The sequence below is a fragment of the Cygnus olor genome, chromosome 1 (assembly GCF_009769625.2).
Source record: "Cygnus olor isolate bCygOlo1 chromosome 1, bCygOlo1.pri.v2, whole genome shotgun sequence".
Classification (NCBI taxonomy): domain Eukaryota; kingdom Metazoa; phylum Chordata; class Aves; order Anseriformes; family Anatidae; genus Cygnus; species Cygnus olor.
In genome coordinates this window covers 83,807,968-83,829,720 of record NC_049169.1, presented here as the reverse complement: position 1 = coordinate 83,829,720, position 21,753 = coordinate 83,807,968, and the positions used below count along the sequence as shown (strand labels likewise).

The window sequence follows — 21,753 nt, the reverse complement described above, 5'->3', positions numbered from 1 at the left end:
AAAATGGCATCAGCTCTTTAGTTTGTGCTGGTATCGTAGTAAGCCTGATGGTAAAACATTTTCTACTGTGAAGTTTAAGGGAGATAATAGGAACCTGTACCCCTTCTCTTGAAGTTAACAGAGAACTTGAGTTGCTCCGTACAGTCATCTTACAGCATCCATGTGAAGGGCTGGATAGGCCTAAGGTCAAAGTATCCTACAGATATCTTGACAGCTATTTTGCCAGAGCTTTCTCAGTGAAACAACTGTCATTAGGTAGAAGAGAGAGAAATTGAATAGAGAATATTCAATTTCTGTGGGAAAGGAATTCGCAGGTGGCTTTGCGCTGTTTCACACGTCCCTGAATTAGACATAGTGAGGAAACAAGCGGTAGAAACAAAAACTTGAGCAAGGTCGAGAAAAAGTAAATTGGCTACAGTGTTAAAGATGAGCTTTGGGCAGTGGCTATTGCTGGTTGGCTCGAGGCGCGTGTCTGAGGGTCTCTAACCAATTGTATGACAGATTCGGGCGTGTGGACAGCGCGTGGGGCTACAGGGAAAGTATATGTAGTAGTGAGAAAAGGGCAATAAACGTCTCCTGTTCAAGAGCCATCAGGAGTCCGTGTCTTGCATCCCTTCAAATTTTTTATTTTTTTTCTCCCAATTGTAAAATAATGTGAAATAAAAACTAAATTCTTGAATTATTTCCTAGTGTTCTCCTATCAACTAGTAAAACTCTATGAAACTAACTTTATAGAAATTTCATTAGTGTTGATGGGAGCAAGAAGGGAAATAAATATTTTTAATATGGAATGGGTAAAACTGTGAGGGGAACTACAGCAGAGATATAATACTCAATATGACTTTTAACCTTCCTATTTTCTTTTAAAAGAATTCAGCTTAGCAAAGACTTAAAAAGAATCCATGTAGTTGATTTTGTCACAGCTCTAAATTAATGTCTTAGCATGAGAGACCAGGTTTTAGCTCATATCTGTGTTTCAAAGGATCTGTATATCTCACCTAAGAGCAACTGCATTTGAGTAAATTAGTGTTTTACATACATCCAGAGGCCTGATTTTACCTGAATATAAATTCTGTTTAACTATATTAACAAGACTTGCTTTCATAGGTGTAAAATAAAGTCAGCTGTGCTAATCAGACCATAAATTACTCCCCTGTGAAGACTAAAACATTGCTGAAAGCAAAGAAATTGGTATGGTTTAGCCAGAAACTGAATCTGGCATGTGTTGCAGTCTGAAATGATGTGCTTACCCTGCTTGTGCTTATGGAAGACTACTTTTTTTAGAGGTCCTTAATTCAGTTAAATTAAATTCTTTATTTTTTTAATTTAAGACTTTAATTTTAAATCTTTGGAGTTAAAATGAGTTAAGCTTTAGAAAATCAGAGCTGCTGTCTCAAAATAAGGTTCTTTAAATTTATTCAGGAGTGTAAATTGTGATTTTAATTTTTTAATCACTATTTTGTTTTATGAAATACACTTATGCCCAGTGCTTCATGAGTATTTGTAACAAGTTATGTAGCTTTACGTTATTATTTAGTTTTGTATTCCTTTACTTTCAGGTAAATTGGATCCACTATTGCAGATTTCAGTTTGCCTAAAATAATTTTCTCTGCTGGATGGAACAGATTATTACAAGGTAATTTAAAACATATATAGAAAATGGGGAAAAGTTTTTTACAGCAAATGTATTTGTTAACCCTGTGATAATTGCCCACAGTGTTTTGAAGATATAAACATAAATATGCCATATGAATTTATGCATGAATTTCATCTAAGAATATCTCAGACTTGTCCTAATAGCTAGCAATACATTTTCTAAAGAAAATTGTTATCTGGGAGTAAATTGCATGTTGGCTTCATATTTCTTCCTGCAGTCACTAGTATATCTCTAGCTGCTCTTTCTTCTTTCTGCTTTTTCCTTTCTGAGCAAACACATTTAACAGCTGTGGAAACAAACAGGGCATACTTGGCAAAAGTAGGGACCAGATGCCAAACTCTGAAATGCTTGTTCTAGCAGCAGCATGCGGGTCTGTTGCTAACTCCTTGGTGTCACCTCTGCTGGCTCCTTTTCCAGTTTCACTACTGGCAAGCAACAGAGGTGCATCTGGAGATGTTAGGGTCATGCAGCTCTGGGGCTGTCTTGGCTCCTGTGCCCATACTTCTCTTTTCATTTAAATGTGATTTTTGCATGCAATAACATTAATAAGTTGAACATAACTAACACAGTTTTCATAGATGGAGGGTGGGAATTGTGCAACTTTTTTGTTTTGTTTGTTTTGTTTTGTTTCAGTAAGTAGATGTTGTCTGTGATTAACTACTGTCTCCAATTTGGGGAAGATTTGGTCCCTGTTTAATAGGGTGCTAAAATGCCAGTAGACACCTATCTGGCACTGCTGACACGTTATGAGAATCAGAAGTGCTTAGGTAAAATTGCTTCTGGCCATGACATAGGATTTCATCAGCATATGGGGGAGGGAGAAAATGGGTGGGTTACATGAGTTCTGCTGTGACCAGGTTTACCATTGTTTTTGCTTGAAATCACAAGTCACCCTAAACAGACATGGAGAGCAAGTAAATCCAAACGCTGTTAATAGCCTGTAAACTAAATTTGGTGTCCCAGGGAGAAAGAGAGAAGAAAAAGAGGAAGCTGAATGGAGGAGAAAAGGTTATACCAGCTGAAGCATGCTGGGGATCATAGCCTTGGCAAAGGCAGGAGTCTAAACTCAGATCATGCTGCTGTATATTTATAATCACGTATAAATGGAAATTCAGACCTTTATGGCTTTAGTATCCTGCTGTCATTTACTACTGTTACGTGAGCAATATTATATCTGATTTGGATTTTAATAATCCTTCTCCGTCCAGTGCTTATTTTCTGATTGCAATTTTATTCTTGTTCCAGAAGTTTCTTTCTGTATTTCTTTAGGTTCAAAGTTCATTGAGTATTACTTTTTCATTTGTATGTCAGCTTTTTATAGTTAGTTCATGCTGTTCAATAGGCCACACAGCAACTTCCGTGCTGTGTGATTGCCCGTGCCACCAACCATCAGTGGCAGTCCAGACTTCACCAAGACTTCAAGCCCTGAAGCTGTTGCATAAGCAGAACATTGAGTAGGGGCAGTAGAGTTAGGACCTACCTCTATACTGGCAAGAGGTATAAGCTGAGTTGCAAGTTGCATATGCTATTTAATGGTGAAGCCTGAAAGCATGCCTTCCCTTGTGGTTTAGGATAAAGTCCAGAACAGACCATGGTAAGAGAGTAAATATACAGGGTGTGTGCTTCATGTGGGTGAGGAGTTGAATGTATTTGCTGGGGTTTAAGAAGGACAGTGAAAGGAGTCAGCAGAAGAGAACCGTGTAGTGCTGGGTTTGGGGAGGTTGAGTATGCAATGGTCAGATGGGTAATTGGCAATGTAGAGGCTGTCATTAGAGAGGAAGTGAAATGAAGAGCACCAGCCTTCCCTTATACTTCACACAGCAAGTAGTGGTGTAGTTGCTGATCCATAACTGTCAGGAGGGTTTGTCAGCAGCCAAAAGTTTTTCCATATTTGTTTCCACTATGCCAATTTTTCAGAGCATTGTAATCTTTTTTTCGTTGTTGTTAGTGAAAATGTGATTTTTTTTTCCAGATGCAATTGTTTGAATTGTCAATTTTATTAAAAAACTAGTACTCCTTAAAATCAAAAATGAAATTACAGTTGCCTCACAGTTAACTTTGATGTATGTTAATATTATAATAGAATTTTAGTAATTCTTGTAGAGCAGGCAGAGTTAACATTGTTCTTTTCAGTAGATATTTGTAGTCATTTCATTGACTTATGCCTAACATTTTTTTCTTATGGCCAGATAGTATAATACAAATTTACTTAGGCAGCACAGTTTTGTAATGCATTATTGAATGTTTTAGCCCATTCTGCATATTTTTCCTATAAAGGGAAGGCACATGATTCTCATATATTGTTTATGACACGCATCAGCAAGCTACTAAAAAGCAAAGAAGTGAGATGCTGTAGGACTTATAATGACAGCAAATGGACATATTAGTACTATTAAAGTAAGTGTTGATTTACAGTGCATATGGAACCAGGTTACATCTACAACTTTTTCCCTGCTCTGGAGTAATGAATACAGGGACTGAGTCATCTGAGACATACCAGCTTTTTCAGGACTGAGTGATTGAAAACAAACAAACAAGCAAAAACAAAGGACAACAAAAGCCCCCACGCTGCTGTTTTTCTGAACTCTGAAACTGTGATGGATAACCAACACATTATTCAAAATATATTTATTTGTAACTTTTCCTTAATATTATGTCAGTTACAAAGCCTTATACTTTTCTAAGGCTTCATTACAGAAAAGAAAATGGCTATATTTAAATGAGAAAAGTCCCCTGCCTAAAATAATAGAAAATGTAGCTGATAGGCATCTCAAGAGATTCTGTCATCCATTCTCCCCTACAAACACATGGTCAGCTTCACCCAGATAATTTAGATAACAGAATCCTGGGGAAACTTTGTCATTCATGTATTTTCCTCACCAACTTGCCCCATTCAAAAGAAATGTCTTGATTTTATTCATGTATAGTATCAGACTTTTTTTTTTTTTTGAAAGTTGGAAGGTCTGTTTCATGTGCTTTTAGAGAAATTATTTATCAAGTTCAGTTATGTTTAGGTATGGGGACTAATCGACAAGAGGAATGCTCTTGCAAAAAACAAACAAACAAACAAAAAAAAACAGACATAGATAGTATCCACCCTGAAAATTTTACAATGAAAACAGACAAGGCATACATAATGTAGGGGAGAAGGATGTACTGCAGACATAGTACAGTACACTACACGTAGCTTAGAAATCCAGAGAGCAGAAAGTGGAAAAGCGAGGAAAAGGGAAATGAAACAGGCGAAATGAAAATAAGAAATGGACAAAAAGGAAAGTAGGCAGGGTAAGATGGAGGTCCTGCATAGGCAGTAGAATTTTAAACAAGATTGAAGCCAGACAGGAAAGGACTGAATCAAATCAGAACTGCTGAAAAAAATGTAGACACTCTTTGAAAATTAATTAGTGGGCATGGTGCTATATAACATGCTGTATAACTTCTAAATTATAGAGAACACTCTTCAAAGTAATGCCATTCACAGGACTTCTAAGTATGTTCTGATTGCCCATATTAGGAATATTTCTGTTGTGATGATACAATTTGATTTCAGATAAATATATTTTAAGAAAAATTATAAAAGGAAGGAAATACTTTTTCAGGAAAAAAGTATTGCATTACTAGAAAATAGATAGTTCTTACTCAAGTTGAGGAGCTGTTCAGAATGAAGCAACTATGTATACGATGTGAGTTAATTAACATTGTTCAAGTTGCCATAACTTCAACACAGATTTATGTCAAAGTAAATAAAAAATAGTTTAGTCATCACTGAAAGATATACATCAATGATAAGCCAGTACACAGGTAATTTGTATACCTTGGTTTTGTTTGTATGATCTGGAACTTTAAAAAAAAACTTTAATATTCATTTCAGTGAATAATATTGCTTGGTTTCATAAATAATATATTCTTTATGAAATTAATTTTGTTTTCTTCATAAGACTCGGAATAAAGAACTGTTTCTGTTTGATTGCCAGTCAGTTAAATGAACTGTTCTCTGAGTGGGCTGAAGAACCAGCATGTACGATTGGGTCTTCACACTACTGTGACAAATGCACTGGAAAAAGTCATTGCAGTTATGAAGATTTTATTATTCATAAAGGCACACACATTTTAATTGGTCTTTGAAAATAACTTTTCATTTTTTGAGAGTTCTAGACTTGTGTTCACCTTTTTATAACCACAGTTGTAACAGAGTGAACCTTAACATTTATGCAGTATATTTTTTCAGAATTCAAAAAGGTACACAATGAATGAAGGAATGACAAACACATATTCACGAGGAATACAGTCTACAAGCATTTTAAGAATTGTGTTTCAAATATGAAATGTGCTGAAAGTGCACAGTGGGGTCCTCATTGCACAAATGGATCATTTGTATACAGACTTATCAATGCTCATATAGCCAATGAATTGTGTAGTCAGCAAACATTTTGAAGATATAGATGAGAATAAAGAGATACTGTAAAGTTCTCAGCATTTGTCATTATCATGAAAATAAACCTGTACACCATGGCAAATAGGCATATAGCAATTTGCAAATAGGAGTGATTGAAATTACTGAATGGTTAGGAATCGTACACTAAGGAATGCAGACAGGAAGAGCAGATGGAGTGGATGTGAAGCCAATAGTATTTAAGAACAGAGAGCAGTTAGAAAGATATCTTAGAAACTGTCTAACAACAATACAGAAATAAAGAGCAAAACTCATAACAAAATGTTAGGTCTGGCAACATCCTTGCCTATGAATGGAAAGAAGCAAAAGTGTGCAACATAATGCTTATGTTACTCAAGGCTAACAGTTTGGGACCAGTGTGCATCACATGCCAGTGTCATGTTCTTCCAGCTAGTCATCTCTTGTCATATATTTTGTGCCTTGGAGGAAGAATGTGGCAGCTTACCCTCCCTTTCTAACATTTCTAGTAGCCTTTCTTCCATATGATTACTGTAGGAACCAGAAATAATGCATATGCATACAAATATAGTTTTCAAATTGCAAAGCAGAATTATTTTGATGCCCTTGTGAAGGTAATCTGTGTGAAAGGAGAGGGATAAAAATATGTTTTTATTTACATCACTTATCTTTTTGGCAATAACCTGTATTTGTTTTGTTTTGTGTTGTTTTTAAAAGAAATCCTCCAGTGATCTCACAGTATCATCTATGTCAACATATAGAACATACAGAACAAATTAAGGTAATTATGCCTGTTTCTCTTCTGCCTGGAAAAGTGAGAATTTCCATGTGCCAAAGACAAGACATTCTTAATGTTTCATTCAGGTCTCGATTCTTTATAACCAAATCAGGAACAGGCATATTCTGTAGTCTTTTGCTTGTCAGGAGGCACTAAGTCTTTTTCCTTCACTGTTTTAATGAAACCAGCAGATCTGGGAGATCAGTCCTACTCTGTCAAACTTGGTTAAAATTAGCCAACAAGCTCAAAGTTAGAGTGAGGGATCGAAGGACAAACAGACACTTGTATATCCCAGAGGTGAAAGAGATAAATGCGAACATCTTCTTCAGAGAAATCTTGTTTTCCTAGGAAATCAAGCTAAAAAGACTGTTCATTCAGTGACTAAGACACTATTCATCTCTGTGGAGATTTTTAAAATTTCTTTTTGCTCAATGTGAAGTCAATCATGCCACACAGTCCTTCAGTTTTGTGAAGTGAGGGCAATTAACTATTGAAGTGTGGCTTCTAGTTGCCAGCGCTGGTGAGATGCTGGCAGAAGCTATCTGGGAGGGGCAGAAGAAAGACTAGATAATACAGTTAAATCAGACACCACTTCTAGAAAATAATGCAAGCTGTGTTATCCAAGAAGCTCAGCTTTGTGATCACATTAGTCTGTACTGGCTGTTACAGTGAACACCTGGCTGTAACCCAGCTTTTTTAACATTTAGGGCCATATATTTTCTTTTAAGTATATGATCTGACACGGGTAATGCACAAAATGCTATTTCTCTTTCAGAGTCCTTCAGTGAAAGTATATTCTGCTGGCTGTGAGAATGCTTTGGTAGAAAATGGCAAGGAAAATTTTAGTCTGGATACTGCAAATACTGTCCCGTGTTAGAACATTGAATTGAAGAATCCTGAATATATTCAGTGGGAGTATTCTAATTTTCTGTTTTCCATACTCCTTTTATTCACCACAGTGAGGAAGGTGGGTGGTAAGACACAGACTCCACTCTGCATGACCTTGAGATAATGTGGTCCATAGTCCTGTGTCTGTCTTCTGCCTTACATATATTAAAACTGCTCTAATTAATTACCAACTGGAAATTCAGGTGGGTGCAACAACTGCTGCTCATAGAAAAGTACACAAGGAATACAGAAGCTCTGAGGTAATGAACTGGCATTTTGATAACTGTAGGGCAGTGTGAACAACCACTGAAAGTCCTTGATGGAAATTCAGAAATTTCTGAGGGACTTTCTGAAGTAAGAAAGAAAAATTGTAAGGACAGTATCACCTTGTGCTTAAACAGGGGCAAAAAGAACACTTAATGAGGATTACCATTAGAAGCCAAGACTGTTTTATGTGATTAATATTAGTTTTAAAGGTGATCAGTGCAAATGTTTCAAACTAAGGTCTAAAAGTAGGTTTTACCGTGGTAACCAGTAATTAGTACTGTAGACAGATATGTAGACAGTAATTGAAACATTTAGGAAGGCTTAGTTGATTTCCAAAAAACAGAAGAAAAAAAAAAAGTCCTGTTCAAAATTCTGATCACAACAGTAGACACGTTACCTTTGGATCAATTAAAAATATTTATCAAAAATCAGTTGTGGGGTTGATAGAGAAAATAGAAAAATTAGCAATTTGCAAATTAATGTCATATAAAGCATTTCTGCACACAGTATTTCCTTTTTCTTTGGTTCTTATTACTTCTAAGAGGATGCAAGTCTATAAATTTCTGACATCCTCTGTTATAGTCTTGTTCCTCTGAAGATGTGGTAAAGCTGGAAGAAATGCAAAAGTAAATAAAAACTCACTAAAAATTAACTGTTCTGGAGTATGCAAAATCAGAGAATGATACAGACATTTACAGAAATGAATCTTTCTTTAGTCTCATATTTCTAAGCTACCTACTGAATACTGTTAGTATACTGAAAATTTTTTAATTATGAATTTTGGCTGAGACTCTTACTGTTAATATGTCCATACATGGAAAACACTGCTAGCGCTAGTGAGATTTTTTTTTCTTTTTTTTTTTTCTTTTTAAATAAGGTGTTTCATGGTTTACAAAAGCATTAAACTCAAGATGACGTTTTCTTTTTAGCTTTTTTTTTTTCTACAGAGCTTTTTTTCATATGTAGTATGAAAGGCAAATGAGGATGTGGGAAAGAAGAGGTGAGCTGAACCTAAGGTAGTAGGATCAAACCTACAAACAAACAAAATCACACAGACACTAAAACAACCTTCATGTCTTTTCAAATTTTCCAAGTGTCTTTCTCCTTTGAGTTTCAACAAACATGGAAGTACCAAAAGCTTGCACATATGGGTCATAATGTTGAAAAAGATGCACTAGTTTCAGGTTTTGCATCTTCTGTGTCTTTCCTCTTCCAAAATGTTTCAGAGTATCTGTTTACTCTTTACACCTTCAAATGGCAAAGCCCAGTGAACTGGAGGTGGCATGGCTGGAGCGAGTAAAGATGTGGATTATGATCCCTAACTCCTTTGCACTCCCCTTTGGAGAGAGAATTTGATAACCAGAGCTTTCAGATGGATCTGCCTACCCTATCTCCTTAAAGTCTCCCCAGAACACTGTGAGTCTGTGTAAATTAGAAGATAAACTGTGACATGGTAATGTTTTACACAGAGACAGACCCGTATAGAAGCCACTTCATTTTATCTGTCCCTGTCCACTGTGAGCCTGTAGGTCTGAGGCATTTTACCCTCAGACTGACAGTAATTTTTAGTAGCTCAGAGCTATGTCATTCTTCTCCACATCCTTAAGAGAAGTTTTTCTCCTCCCCTCAGTTCTGAGGGCTGGCTCATGACTGTTCCCAGCATCTCCCTGTAGACCCCTACGCTTCTTTTTGATTGCTAACGCTGCCCCCTCCTTTGCAAGCTTTTTTGGTACCTCCAGAAGATTTTCCCAACCCCTGCACGATCAATTGCTCCATGATAAGAGGAGATGAATCCATTTTCCTCCAAAAGCTTCCACCTTCTTGCAACAACTTGCCTCCCTGCTTTCAACATTTCACTTTTATCCAAACAACAAGGTAGCAGGGTATGCCAGGAGCAAACAAAACCTTGGCCTTGCTTGTTGTGGTAACAAAGAATGAGCAGCCTCTTGGCTCGGGAGAAGGGCACTTGTGCCTGGCCTCACTGCTGGTGAGCAAAGGACAAGGCCGTCTCTTCCTGGACAAAGCTATGTAATACTCAGGCCCTAGCCAGCTATAAGCTAACAGGTTTTCCTCTAAATGTCAGGCTCCAAAACAAGGAAAATAGCTAAGTCTTACAGTGCTAGAAATAATGAGAATGCTGTCAGGTGATCACTGCAAGAAATCACATTTGCTTTATGTGTTTTACAAAAATATTCAGGTTTAGTTTATGTATATATGAGGAAAAAAAGAAAAGTCCTTGACAACTGATTAGTACAAAATCACTTGTTCTTTCCTTTCTCACACTTTATTAAAAATGACTTTTACTTGCAAAAGAATAGGAAACAATCAAGACATTGACAACTGATTGTTGCAAAGTGTTGCCATCTCAAAAAGAAAAAAAAAAGTAATTACATGACTTTGTACCGTGTTCCTGATTTTACAGATAATGCAAATAAAATAGGACAATCTCCTTTTAAAGACCCATTATTGCAGTGTCTTAGGAGTCATGAACTAGAAGTGGAAATTAAAAGTACATTTCAAGAAACTGTGATCCAATCTGCAGTCCTTGCATAGCATTAGTGGTTGCTTGAATTAGTTTGAAAGTAAGCTTGGAGCTCTACTAGATGGATACTACATTACCTAATTTTGTTTTAGATGTGTGCACTGAATGCTTCTCGGAATTAATATGACAGAGGAAGAGAGAAATGGAAAATACTTGTAGCAGCAATTTCAAGTATGTCTAGGTTCCATTTTCAGAAATTACTTGCACACAAGCCATATTCATGAAACTTTATATGTCTTAATTATAGATAATAAGAAAAACAGTTAATAATTCTCCACCTTGATGATCATTTCTAATTCAGCTCTGTTTTTATCCCAGATTATTCTTATAATTTCCTGTTACAGTTGGCAAATTTTTGAATAGATTAATGCAAGTGAAATCCTTTTGTTTTTCTGGATTACTCAGTATCTCAGTTCTGTCTGCTTTACATAATGATGTAAAAATGGTTTACAACTTCAGAGCTGTCACTAAATCACAGTAAGTAAACAATGTTGAATAAGAAATATGGGGAAAAAATAGGGATTTTAAATAGTTTTTATAGAGAGAAAATGGAAAAAGAAAAGTTGTGGCAATTTTCTATTGCAATGGTAAAGGAATGACATTGAGAATACAAATATTGTATTATGAATACACTTGCTTTAAAAATTCTGATCTGGAACATCGGGTCTTAAGTGTTTGGTAAAACTGGAGTTAAATGCCAACAAAACCAGAAAACACAACTACACCTAGATCACAGACATTTCTAGATCAAAATATGGACTGTATCCTCAGATTCCTTGGAAATGAAATGTTGCCATCTATTAAGGGTTCTTTGCAACCCTTAAAAAGACCTGTAGTCCTTCAAAGAACTTGTATCCTTGGATACCTTCCACTTTCTTTTCATTTGCTATATGCTGTTCTTCTGAACACCTCAAAGTACCTTATAAATAATGAATTAAGCTTTACAAAAAAATTCTATCTTGTATAGACAGTATTGCAACCAATTTACCAGGGAGTGAAGTAAAACATAAAGAGTGAACACCGTAGCTACTTTTCAAAGAGTCAGAACAGAGTAGAAGATGAAATTAGAAGTATAACCATGAGCAATGACGGCAAGTAACGGTTTTAGCTATCTTTTAGCAATCAAATAAAATACCACCACCACCCCCAAAAAAGAAAAAAAAAACTTAAAAACATCTCAACCCATATTCTGATCTGTAAATTTACTCAAAGAAGTACATGAATATTTAAACATCTATTTATATCCTCAAATGCTGTAGTGGTCTATCATGTTCAAGTGTGAATGGATTGATTGGAGCGCAACAGGTATGCATTTGGGAATAAACGAAAGCTTTCTTTATTATTTTTCTTATGTTTTGAATCTTAGTTTTCCAAAAAGAGTGATGAAATTGCAGCATACAATCTGGGCATAAGCAGTTGATATGACTAGTGAAAAAAAAAAAATGTCAAAACTTTTCTTTCAAGTGTTTTACAAATTAGAATATAGCTTATGTTCGCATATTAAAGAGTTTTAAAATACCTTGACCATTTCTTTCCACTTTCTTTCCTAATACTATTGGGCATCATTGACTGCTGTTTAATTATGAAAATATTTAAAATGCTTATGGACAGTTCTGTAATTTTATTAACCGTATAATAATTATTCATAGGTGATGAGACATACCTGTTGTTGTTCTGAGTAAATAATACTCCTTTGTGATTTTTTTTTTCATTTAAAGTTTATTTAGATAATGGTCTATCCATTATCTAAAATGTTTGAGTTGTTTTCACTGAAGTGTCTTAAAGAGTCTTTGAAAGAGGACTCTTGAAAACAAATCACTAGGATGAATTCCACCTATTCAATGGTTAATACGTTATGTCCTGGATTTTTCTGAAATGAAAGTTTTTGATAAGGTAGGCACCATATTTGTTATTCTGATCTGGGATTTTTGTATTGTTAAAATAGTCCTGTGCAGCACTCTTAAAATGTTTTATTTGCATTTCAGTCTAAACCACTGGTCTTTGTCCTAGATGTAAACTTTTGCTGCTACAGTAAAGGAGGGAACAAAATAGCACTTCATTGTACCACATCATATAGTTTCTGGTCAAAGGTGTTGAGCTAGATGCAAACAGTATTCCACTTTGTAGATTACCTAATATTCAGTGTTTCTAAGCCTCTGTGTTGCTCTTCTGCATAAACACTTAGAGCATAAAAGTTTCTGTACTATGTCCCACTTAGGATTTAGCTTTGTGTTTGTCCACCCTAAGAAAAGAGCTAAATCCTCAGAGTGCACAGCGAGGAGTGAGTTATGTGTGTCATTGCAAGCAGAAGCCAACCAACCCTTTTCTATATCTTTCTGTGTCACACTTGTGAAAGGCAAATAAATAAATCCTCAGTTAGTGTATCACTACTCCAGTGTTTTTTTCAGCACTGTGAGTGAAGTTCATGCTGTTAAGTTTTGTAAGTGCAAGGCTAATCCCTAAGAATTTATAAGATATTCTTTTTTTTTTCTTTTTTGTTTTGTTTTGTTGTTGTTTATCTTTCTTGTTTTGTTTTGATTTGTTTGTATTGGTATGTTTTTGTTTGTTTGTTTTTGGTGTGTGTTTGCTTTAATCAATCTGTTCTTTGTAGGTTCTGAATAATGATGTCTAGGAGAAAAAAAAATATTATGTGTACAACCCCCCCCCACCATAGTACCATTAAATACTAGTATTTTGAACAGATAAAATAGGCCTGTTTCTATTAGAAAGCTCTTGATCTTCTTTTTCTAATCATTGTAGGCTTCCATTTCTCTTCTGACAGGTTAAAAATACATCAGTCTTAGACTTGTCACAGGTGCCGGATTGCATATTGCCATTTCTGGGCTTCAGGCCAGTGTAAATTTCAAAGTAGAGAGAAAAGTGAATGTTTTTCAGGCTGCTTGGATGTTACGGTTCTTCTTTTGTTTGTTCTCTAATTTTATTAATTCTTGGCTGTTTGAGTAACATGCCTATTATTGGTGGAGGAAATTTTGGGAGATTTAAGGTAAAACAGGTAAGCATATGTAATAAAATTCTGTTTATCCCTTGGCAGTGGCTTGTGATTCATTGATAGCAATAACCCATATTTAATGTATGCATGCACTGAGCTAATTCAGAAAAAAAAGGTTTTAGTTTTTTGTTTCATTTATTTCCTTTTTAACCTATGCCAATAGTCCTTAACTTTTTATTTCCTCTGTGTGGTACCTAAAGATAGAGAGAAAATGCTGATGTTTTCTCTTCTTCCTCTACCATCTGTATGATTCAAATGCACTCTCTTCCACTTGTATTTAGCTTCTACACTGGGTGACACTTTTTTAATCTGATTTGACTTCATCAAATAGTTTGAGTGAATAAATAGAAAATTGTAAAGAAATTATTATTCTTTGTGTGTGTGTGTATTTGTCCTTTTTTATAGCAAGGTGAAACTTTGTTTCTTTTCTTTTTAGATTATTTTTATCAGAATATCTGACTTGCAGCCTTAAAATCTTATAATTGAAAAAAAGTCACAGTGTGCACTCATATCACTCATATTTACAGAGATTTCACTACTTTTTTTTTTTTTGGGGGGGGGGTTATAACTAATTAAACAGTAGATATTTGAAAGCTGGAAATACACATCAGTGTAGTACATATTATTCTTGCTTTAGAGGAAGCTAGTTTTGCCTAGAAAATTTTCAGGATTTGAAAATTTCATAAATACCATTCATTGAGTAAATTATTCTGTAAAATATGTACTGCTATCTCTAAATATTCTATCCTTAGATTCCATTTGTGTCTAGATAACTCTAATCTGTAACAGCTGGACAATGTAATAAAGGTTACTGCTGTCCTACTTTGGGCCAAACCAATAGCGCACTTTCTAAAACTTAATTTTTTTTCAAAATGTACCTGCACAACTTTTGTCATGTTTTGGTAAATAGAGGACTGTTTCAGTGACTTAAGTTGCATTTTTTTTACCCACTAAGATGTTAAATAACAAACCCCATGAGACAGATTCTTTTTGTTAGACGTGTGTGTATATTTAAATTATTTTTCTGACTGTCAAAATTACATATATGACTGAACATGAACATGTTTTAGAATTGTTTTGCTGTAAATCTTTCCTTTGAAAAAAGCATAATATTTTGTGATCACATAGTTTCTTCGTCAGTTTTTGAACACTGCAAGCACAGGATACTGTATGTTCTCATTCCATATGGAGTCTAGCAATTTTAGGTACAAAAGGTGCCTAAAATTATGGAAATTGGACCATATTTGACCTGGAAGAAAACAAACCCTAAGTAAGTTCTGATTTTTGATGTTGCAATGATCTGAAATCCAAAATTCATTTTTCTGTTTCCTGTAAGGCAAAACTTTCATAACTTTATTTTAATTTCAGTTGTCAATTTAATCTTCCTGGCAAACATTATAGGGAAGATAGGATGTAAGATGAATAAAAAGAATTTTGTGCTAACTTTTATTCATTTTATAATTTCATTCTCAAAACCCCTCTGCACTGTTTGTCTCAGATACATTTCTGATATGCTTATGGTAGGTATTTCAACAAGACCAAAATATTTTTGGTTCATTTATTCAAGACATTTCAACTACTCAATAGGTTCAATCATAGCAGGGAGGAGTGGCTTGAGGATCCTTACCTGTAGCTGTCTTTATATGTGAGTTATTCTCACTTCTCACATCTATGTAAGGAAATCAGTGGCCCTTTTTCTCTGCCGAGACCAGCAGTTTCTGATGTTGGATTAAAAATGGCCCGCATTGGAGTAGGGTGTTAGACAAATATCATTATCTCCTCTTCTTCCCTTTGAAAACTAAAGTCATTCACATTGAAATAAGACAGCAATAGAAGGGCAATTTGTCAGAGGCCAATTAAAACGTACAGTTTCATGTATGTTGTTTTCCTGTATTTCTAGTATTTGTCCATGGAGCTTGAATTTATATCACTTCATATTTTTATCACAGTTTACATTTAATTTGGCATACATGTTGCCAGACTACGAAGGGGATACCTCTCTGGTTCCCTTGAGAACTCAAAATTTAGTTAAGTCTTTGATGTAGATATCTTTTGGTTATATTAGAGAATTCCACTTTCTCCCTTGGGTTCATTCAAGGGAAAAATTTACCCAGTACAAAAGATAATTAGCAATTGACTTACATTTCTAACTTAGAGTTTCAATACTATCCTGAGGCTTTAGCCACTCCTTAAGGTTCCAGTTCCTCCACTTAGAATATTTTATTTTAGAGAAATAAATAGTATTTTGAGAACGTTAGGTACCAGGTCATGTTCACTGTTTGTGCTGCTTCATGGTGAGCCGAAATACTTGTTCTAACTCTCCAGCTGATATACCCACTGGTGTGAAGAAAACTCCCGAGTGACATGAAAACCAGCAAAGCTTTTCTCAGGTTATTTAAAGTAGGTGATGAAGTGCATGACAAGAGCACCATAACTTGCTGGTGGCTCTCAATTAGCACACCTGTACTAGGGCTGCAGTGTGTCAACTAGGTATAGAGTTGGTGAGTGGCCAAAAGCTTGCTATAGTTTAATTTTTCATCCCTACCCTCCCAGAACTGTACATACACATTTGAGTTCCTTCTTTTTCTGGTTTTATTTATTAATGAGAGGCCTCTTTAAAGGAAATCCCAGAACTGTGATCCATAATTTCTCTTGATGTCACTGGCAGTTAGAGGCATTTGTTGGAGCAGGCAGTTTTAGCCTGACTGCACACCAGGATTTGCTGGCTGGAAAAGAGTACTTCTCAAAAGGTAGGATCAGTGCTTAATTTGTATCTTATCCTTCTGCAAGCTTTAAGGATAGAAATAAGATGGAAGAAATCAGACAGAAATAGTGTTTTATGTATAATTGTTAGCTTACTTAATTCCACATCCGATTTTTTTTGTATGTGCATTTGCACACATTCACAGGTGCACACCTATGCACAGGAGTGCATCGGTATTTCTGTTTCTTCCTGTAAGAAAGCCTACCAGCTCAGGCTAGTAACCCATTAGTACCTTATCTTCCATTGTAGTGGGAGTACCTGAAGGTCCATTGCATCTTCAAGCACGTGTGTATGCATGCCTATATGTTTCTGTTTCTGCAGGACTGGTTAGGAATAGGCAAGGAGAAGCTGCCTTAGCACATCCAAAGGCAACCTCATTCCCACTGCTTAGCTGCTATCGTTCTGCTGCGTTTGACCTCCTTGTTGTAAAGACTACATTGTGTTACCCTTTGCACTTCTTTGGCTAGGACTGTAATCTTGCAGAGTTAGTCTCTCAGAAACTGGTCATTCTATGCTGAGCCATCCTTTGCCTTATTTAATAAACCATGTTTTTCCATTAATATTTTTTTTCCCTTCCCTTCCCTTCCCTTCCCTTCCCTTCCCTTCCCTTCCCTTCCCTTCCCTTCCCTTCCCTTCCCTTCCCTTCCCTTCCCTTCCCTTCCCTTCCCTTCTTCCCTTCCCTTCCCTTCCCTTCCCTTCCCTTCCCTTCCCTTCCCTTCCCTTCCCTTCCCTTCCCTTCCCTTCCCTTCCCTTCCCTTCCCTTCCCTTCCCTTCCCTTCCCTTCCCTCAATTGACAAACAGCTCTTGAGAGAACACCTAATCTAGAGCCTCCAGTGGGGACTGCTTATCAAGTGTGAGCCTCCTGGCTGTGTAAAGGATTCACCTCTAAGTCCTTGTCTCAGAAGGAACCTCAACTCCTTTAATTCCTTTAAATTACCATAATTGTGTGTCTTGCACTTGTAGTATTTTCATGTTAATGCTGTAATTTTCTCCTTTCTCTTTTTGGTTGAATTGGTTTCAAGGCCTTTTGAAGTGTTTCCTATTAAATAAGCTGGGAGGAATTTTTAATTATTTTTATTTTTTTTTTCCTTGAGGTACTAGTATTAGGTGACGGCTGAAGCATTTCTGGTGATAAATCTTTTCTGGTGTCACCTCTGAAATGTTGATAGTGGAAACTTGGTGTTTAAATGACCATTAAGAGATAAGAATCTAAAGGAAAGACTTTCCAGTTTATAAAATTTGAAATAAGTCCATTTCTTGTTAACACTCACAATTAACACAATTGTGCTTTCCAGTTTTATTAACTTTTCTGAGACCTTAGTGAATTTATTTAGGGAATTTTATGAAAAAAATATTTAAGATTTAGCCTCTTGAATGAATATTGGCTAGTAAAAATTAGGTAAAGATGTTGAATTATTATCTGTTTAAAAAAAAAATAGCGTGATGTTTTCAGATGTGGCCCAAGTACAGCAGAAATATTTGCATTTAGTATCCAACTGCTTAGAGGGATTATTTAACTCATATTCAGCAGTGCTAAAATCTCTCATCATAATTCATTATATAATAGGATTACATTGAAAGAGAGCTAGATGGCACAGTTGGTCAATACAGTAGGATACATTTATAGAGGTCTAGGCTTAAATCTGACCCTGGAACACAAATGTACCGTGTTTGCTGGTCTAAATATAAATCCAAGTAGATGTTTGTTTGTATTCCTTACACTTTGGCATTACTTCATGCAGCTGGCAGCCTGTTCAGCAAAGACCTAAAACTCAACTAGCAGTTTTGGACAGAGGTACATTGGCACAGCTGTTTGGAGAACCTGATTTAGTGCATCTGAACTGTTCTTGGCTTTAACCAATGGAGGTAGTTTTTCATTTCCCTGACTGCTAAAATTTATCAAATTCAAACAACAAATTAGTAGAAAACAAAGAAGAATAGTGCCACTGGAATTCATCAGAGCTACTGTTGTTTAGCTGTTACTCCTAATTATAATTGGGATAGAAAAACTGGCTTAAATAAAATTTAGTAATAATACCCAGTGTTGCAATATTCCAGTAGCCTAATTATCTCTCAAAATTAGGAAGTATGAAAGAATAAAGTTCCAAAAACATCATTAACTTTGCAGTGGTTGGTATTACAGGCCTGTTTTTTATTTCTTTATACACCTCTGCAAAGTAGTGGGAAATGCTCTGGAATGAAGATGGCAGCATTTCACACGTGTAAAGAAATGCATAAGATGTGAGGAAATCATACTTATGCTATTTTGTATTCTGTGAGAAGGGCAATATGTTAATTTGTGTATTTAACTAAGAAAAGAAGGGAAAAGCTTCTCTTTGGCTGGATGTTACAAGAAAGTCAGATTTTTGTTAGGGGAAGAGTATGAAAAGCAAGTAGGTAGCATGTTGCTTAGGGTGGCTGAAAGCCTGTTGTCACCTGGCAGTGTCCATACCATTTTGCCTTCTTGCTTCATGTTGTCTGAGCTGACCTCTCTTTCTCGAGTGTAATCGATGTTGTATAGCTGTGAGCACCTGGCTGCCTCTCTTTATTGTTTATTTCCAGCATTTCCAAAATCTGTCTTATTTTAAGACATTTGAACTGAAAGAATGACTGTGCACATTGATTTCAGAAGAATTGGTTCTGAGTTTTTAGGATGCAATCTATAATTACAGCAATCAGTCAGGAAAGTCTATGTGACTGTATTAGGCATAGTCTAATTATATTTTACTTATCTGCTGCTTCATTTAGTAGTTATTTCTGAATTGAATTGTGTATATTAAAACAAGATACATCATCTAAAATAAAACAATCATATAAGCAAAGAGAACATTTATGAGAAATAATAACAATACCACATTTATTTTTCTGCTAAATGTAAAATGGTTTTATTTTTCCATGTTTCCATACAAATTAAATTTGCTATGTGGTAGCAGAATTTGTATAACCAAATTTCAGTGCTTTATTCTGAAGCTGTTTTTCATCTTCTATAGACTGATGTGTGAGCACCATTTTTAGCAGATGTAGATTTAATGTTAAACTGACTCAAAATTTTTGTTTCTTTGTCTTATATGTTTGAATTTCTTACCTTTAATTTTTAAGACAAAGGTTGTGTTGACATTTCCTACAGAGAAGAAATTGCAGTTTGCATGTCCTACCCAAAAGCAAAGGCAGCATATAATTGTAAAAGGCAGCAAAGCAAACTTAAGCTACTTAGAAATCTTAAGTTCTTAATACTTTGGGAAATCAATTATTAGAACAGTTTGCCAAGTAAAACATTAGGTCTTTCATCAGTTCAGAGTTTTCAGGCAAAATGGAGAAAAGAACTTAGTGGACTTAGGTATATATTTATCATTTTTTAGAGTCTCTAAATAATAATAATAAAAAAATCCTCAGAACCTCTCACAGCATAGAATAATATTTATTGTGCTAGAGGAAGAGCAACAGACTGAATGTTACCGTATGGTAAGAGCAGTTACCAAGAGCAGTTTCTCAGAGCATGAGAAACCTGGACGCCAACCCCCCATCAAGTCAGAACGCAGAACTCTCCTTTGGCAAAGTCAGACCTGAGCCCTGCCCAGTTGTTGAACTGTCTTGTTCTCTCCGTGACCTCGGGAAGGAGCCATGAGTCCTGTTTGGTACTTCCCAGCTACCCAGAAAGGAAAAGCACCCAAATGCTATTGATCTGTTCACAGTACTTTCTGCTGTCTGGTTTAGGAGGCTTTCTTCTAGTCTACTGGCATATGTGGCTCCTGTTCTGAAACGATCATTTGTTTTTAAATGTCCACTGATGTATAACTTAAATGCTGTGTCTAAGCCATTAATACATGGAAACATAGATGTTAAGTACTTTCACATTTCCACCGTGGACTTTTTCTAAAGTATTTGAGTGAGCTCAGGCAGGAGGCCTGTGTTTTCAATAAAGTTTGTTGAGTAAGTTGTGTGGGTGAGATGACAGAGCCTTATATCTTAAAAACAAACACTACAAATATTGAAATATATGGTGCATGATGATGTATATGTCACATGTATGGCATATTGCAGAGGAAAAATTAATATTATTGCTTTATAAAATTTGAAAACACAAGTAATAAGCTCTAAAGTATCATTAACTCTCACATATTCTGCAGTTTCAGCTACAGTTACATAGAGAACTCAAACTGCACAAATCAAATACTGTTAGATTTAAAATGTGGAGCAGAGTCTTTGTTGTTGAAAAAGACTTGGGTATTAATATTTCATATTGCTTTAAGTGCAAAATTTGAGCTATTTCTGACAGCTCTTGTACCCTTATTTCTAATGCTTCCTATAAGGTAAGTTATCAAATAGTGTATTTCAGAATGTTATGCATTGTGTCTGTTTTTATATTTATTCTATAACCTAATGCAGGTTATAGAAGGTCATCCTGTAATGACCTTAGCTGCTATGAATAAAAACTCATTAACTGTGTCTAGGTGCCATTCAGACATATTGATGCCCTAGGAAATCTTGAAATTCTCTAGTATCAGTGAGAGTAAATTTGTAAAGCAACATGTCGTCTAAGAAAGATGAAAACCAAATCATTTGAAATGACTGTCACCACTGAAAAAGGAAACAATACAAAATCAAAGATTATGATGATGATGATGACTATTATTATTATTATTATATTGTAGGGTATTACAAAATTAATTTAATTTTCTAAGAGTTTCCAAACCTGATATTAATGGAATCAGATATATTCTTGCTATTAACCTTCTTAGAATTAGAGCAAATATTTCAGGAAAAAATGTCTTCCCTAGCAATGCTCTTCTCTGTACAACTTCATAATGGAAAAAGATTCTGGAGAGAAATGGGACATCCACTGTTACTAAAGAGTGCACCGTACAAAATCACTGGGTAAAGTTAAGTTCCCATTTCCAGCTGAAGATTTACTGGTTATTTTTTTAGAAGATAAAATATTCTTTGAAAATGCTCTTAAATCTAGGTGACATGAAATACGAATTAAAAATGAAAATGTTCCTGAAATCCTATAAATTAGTTCAGCTAATAGAAAAATATAGTCTGCAAACACACCTGTTGCTCTTCTGTTAACATTATCTGTATATTCAGTAAAGACATAAATATTTACTGCTGACCTTTGAGAGCTGGTTAACAAATCTTTGCATTTTCTTTACCTCTTTACAGATCCTGTGTGTGTGAATTCCTGGCCTGATGGATGCTCCGGACCATTGCTAAACAAACAAACAAACAAACAAACAAACAAAAAAACTGAAAACATAAAAATCTTTTTGGAAAATACAAGGTAAAAAACTTCATATCATAAAAAGCAGTATTGATGTTCTAAATTTAAATCAACAGAAATCTAAAAATACTAAATGGTTTGTAAAACAGCTTGCTTGTTACTCTAGGTTATACCACGAAGCACTGAAGCATAACTAGGTTTGCATTCTGTTTTCT

General features: G+C 35.4%; 1 long non-coding RNA gene across 1 annotated transcript; it reads left to right on the top strand.

Moving 5' to 3' along the window:
- Positions 1-1,558: 1,558 nt before the first annotated feature.
- LOC121074484 lies at positions 1,559-21,532 on the top strand. The gene is made up of 2 exons (XR_005822377.1): positions 1,559-1,636; positions 21,481-21,532. It is a non-coding gene; the product is annotated as an uncharacterized LOC121074484 (long non-coding RNA).
- The last annotated feature ends 221 nt before the right edge of the window (positions 21,533-21,753 follow it).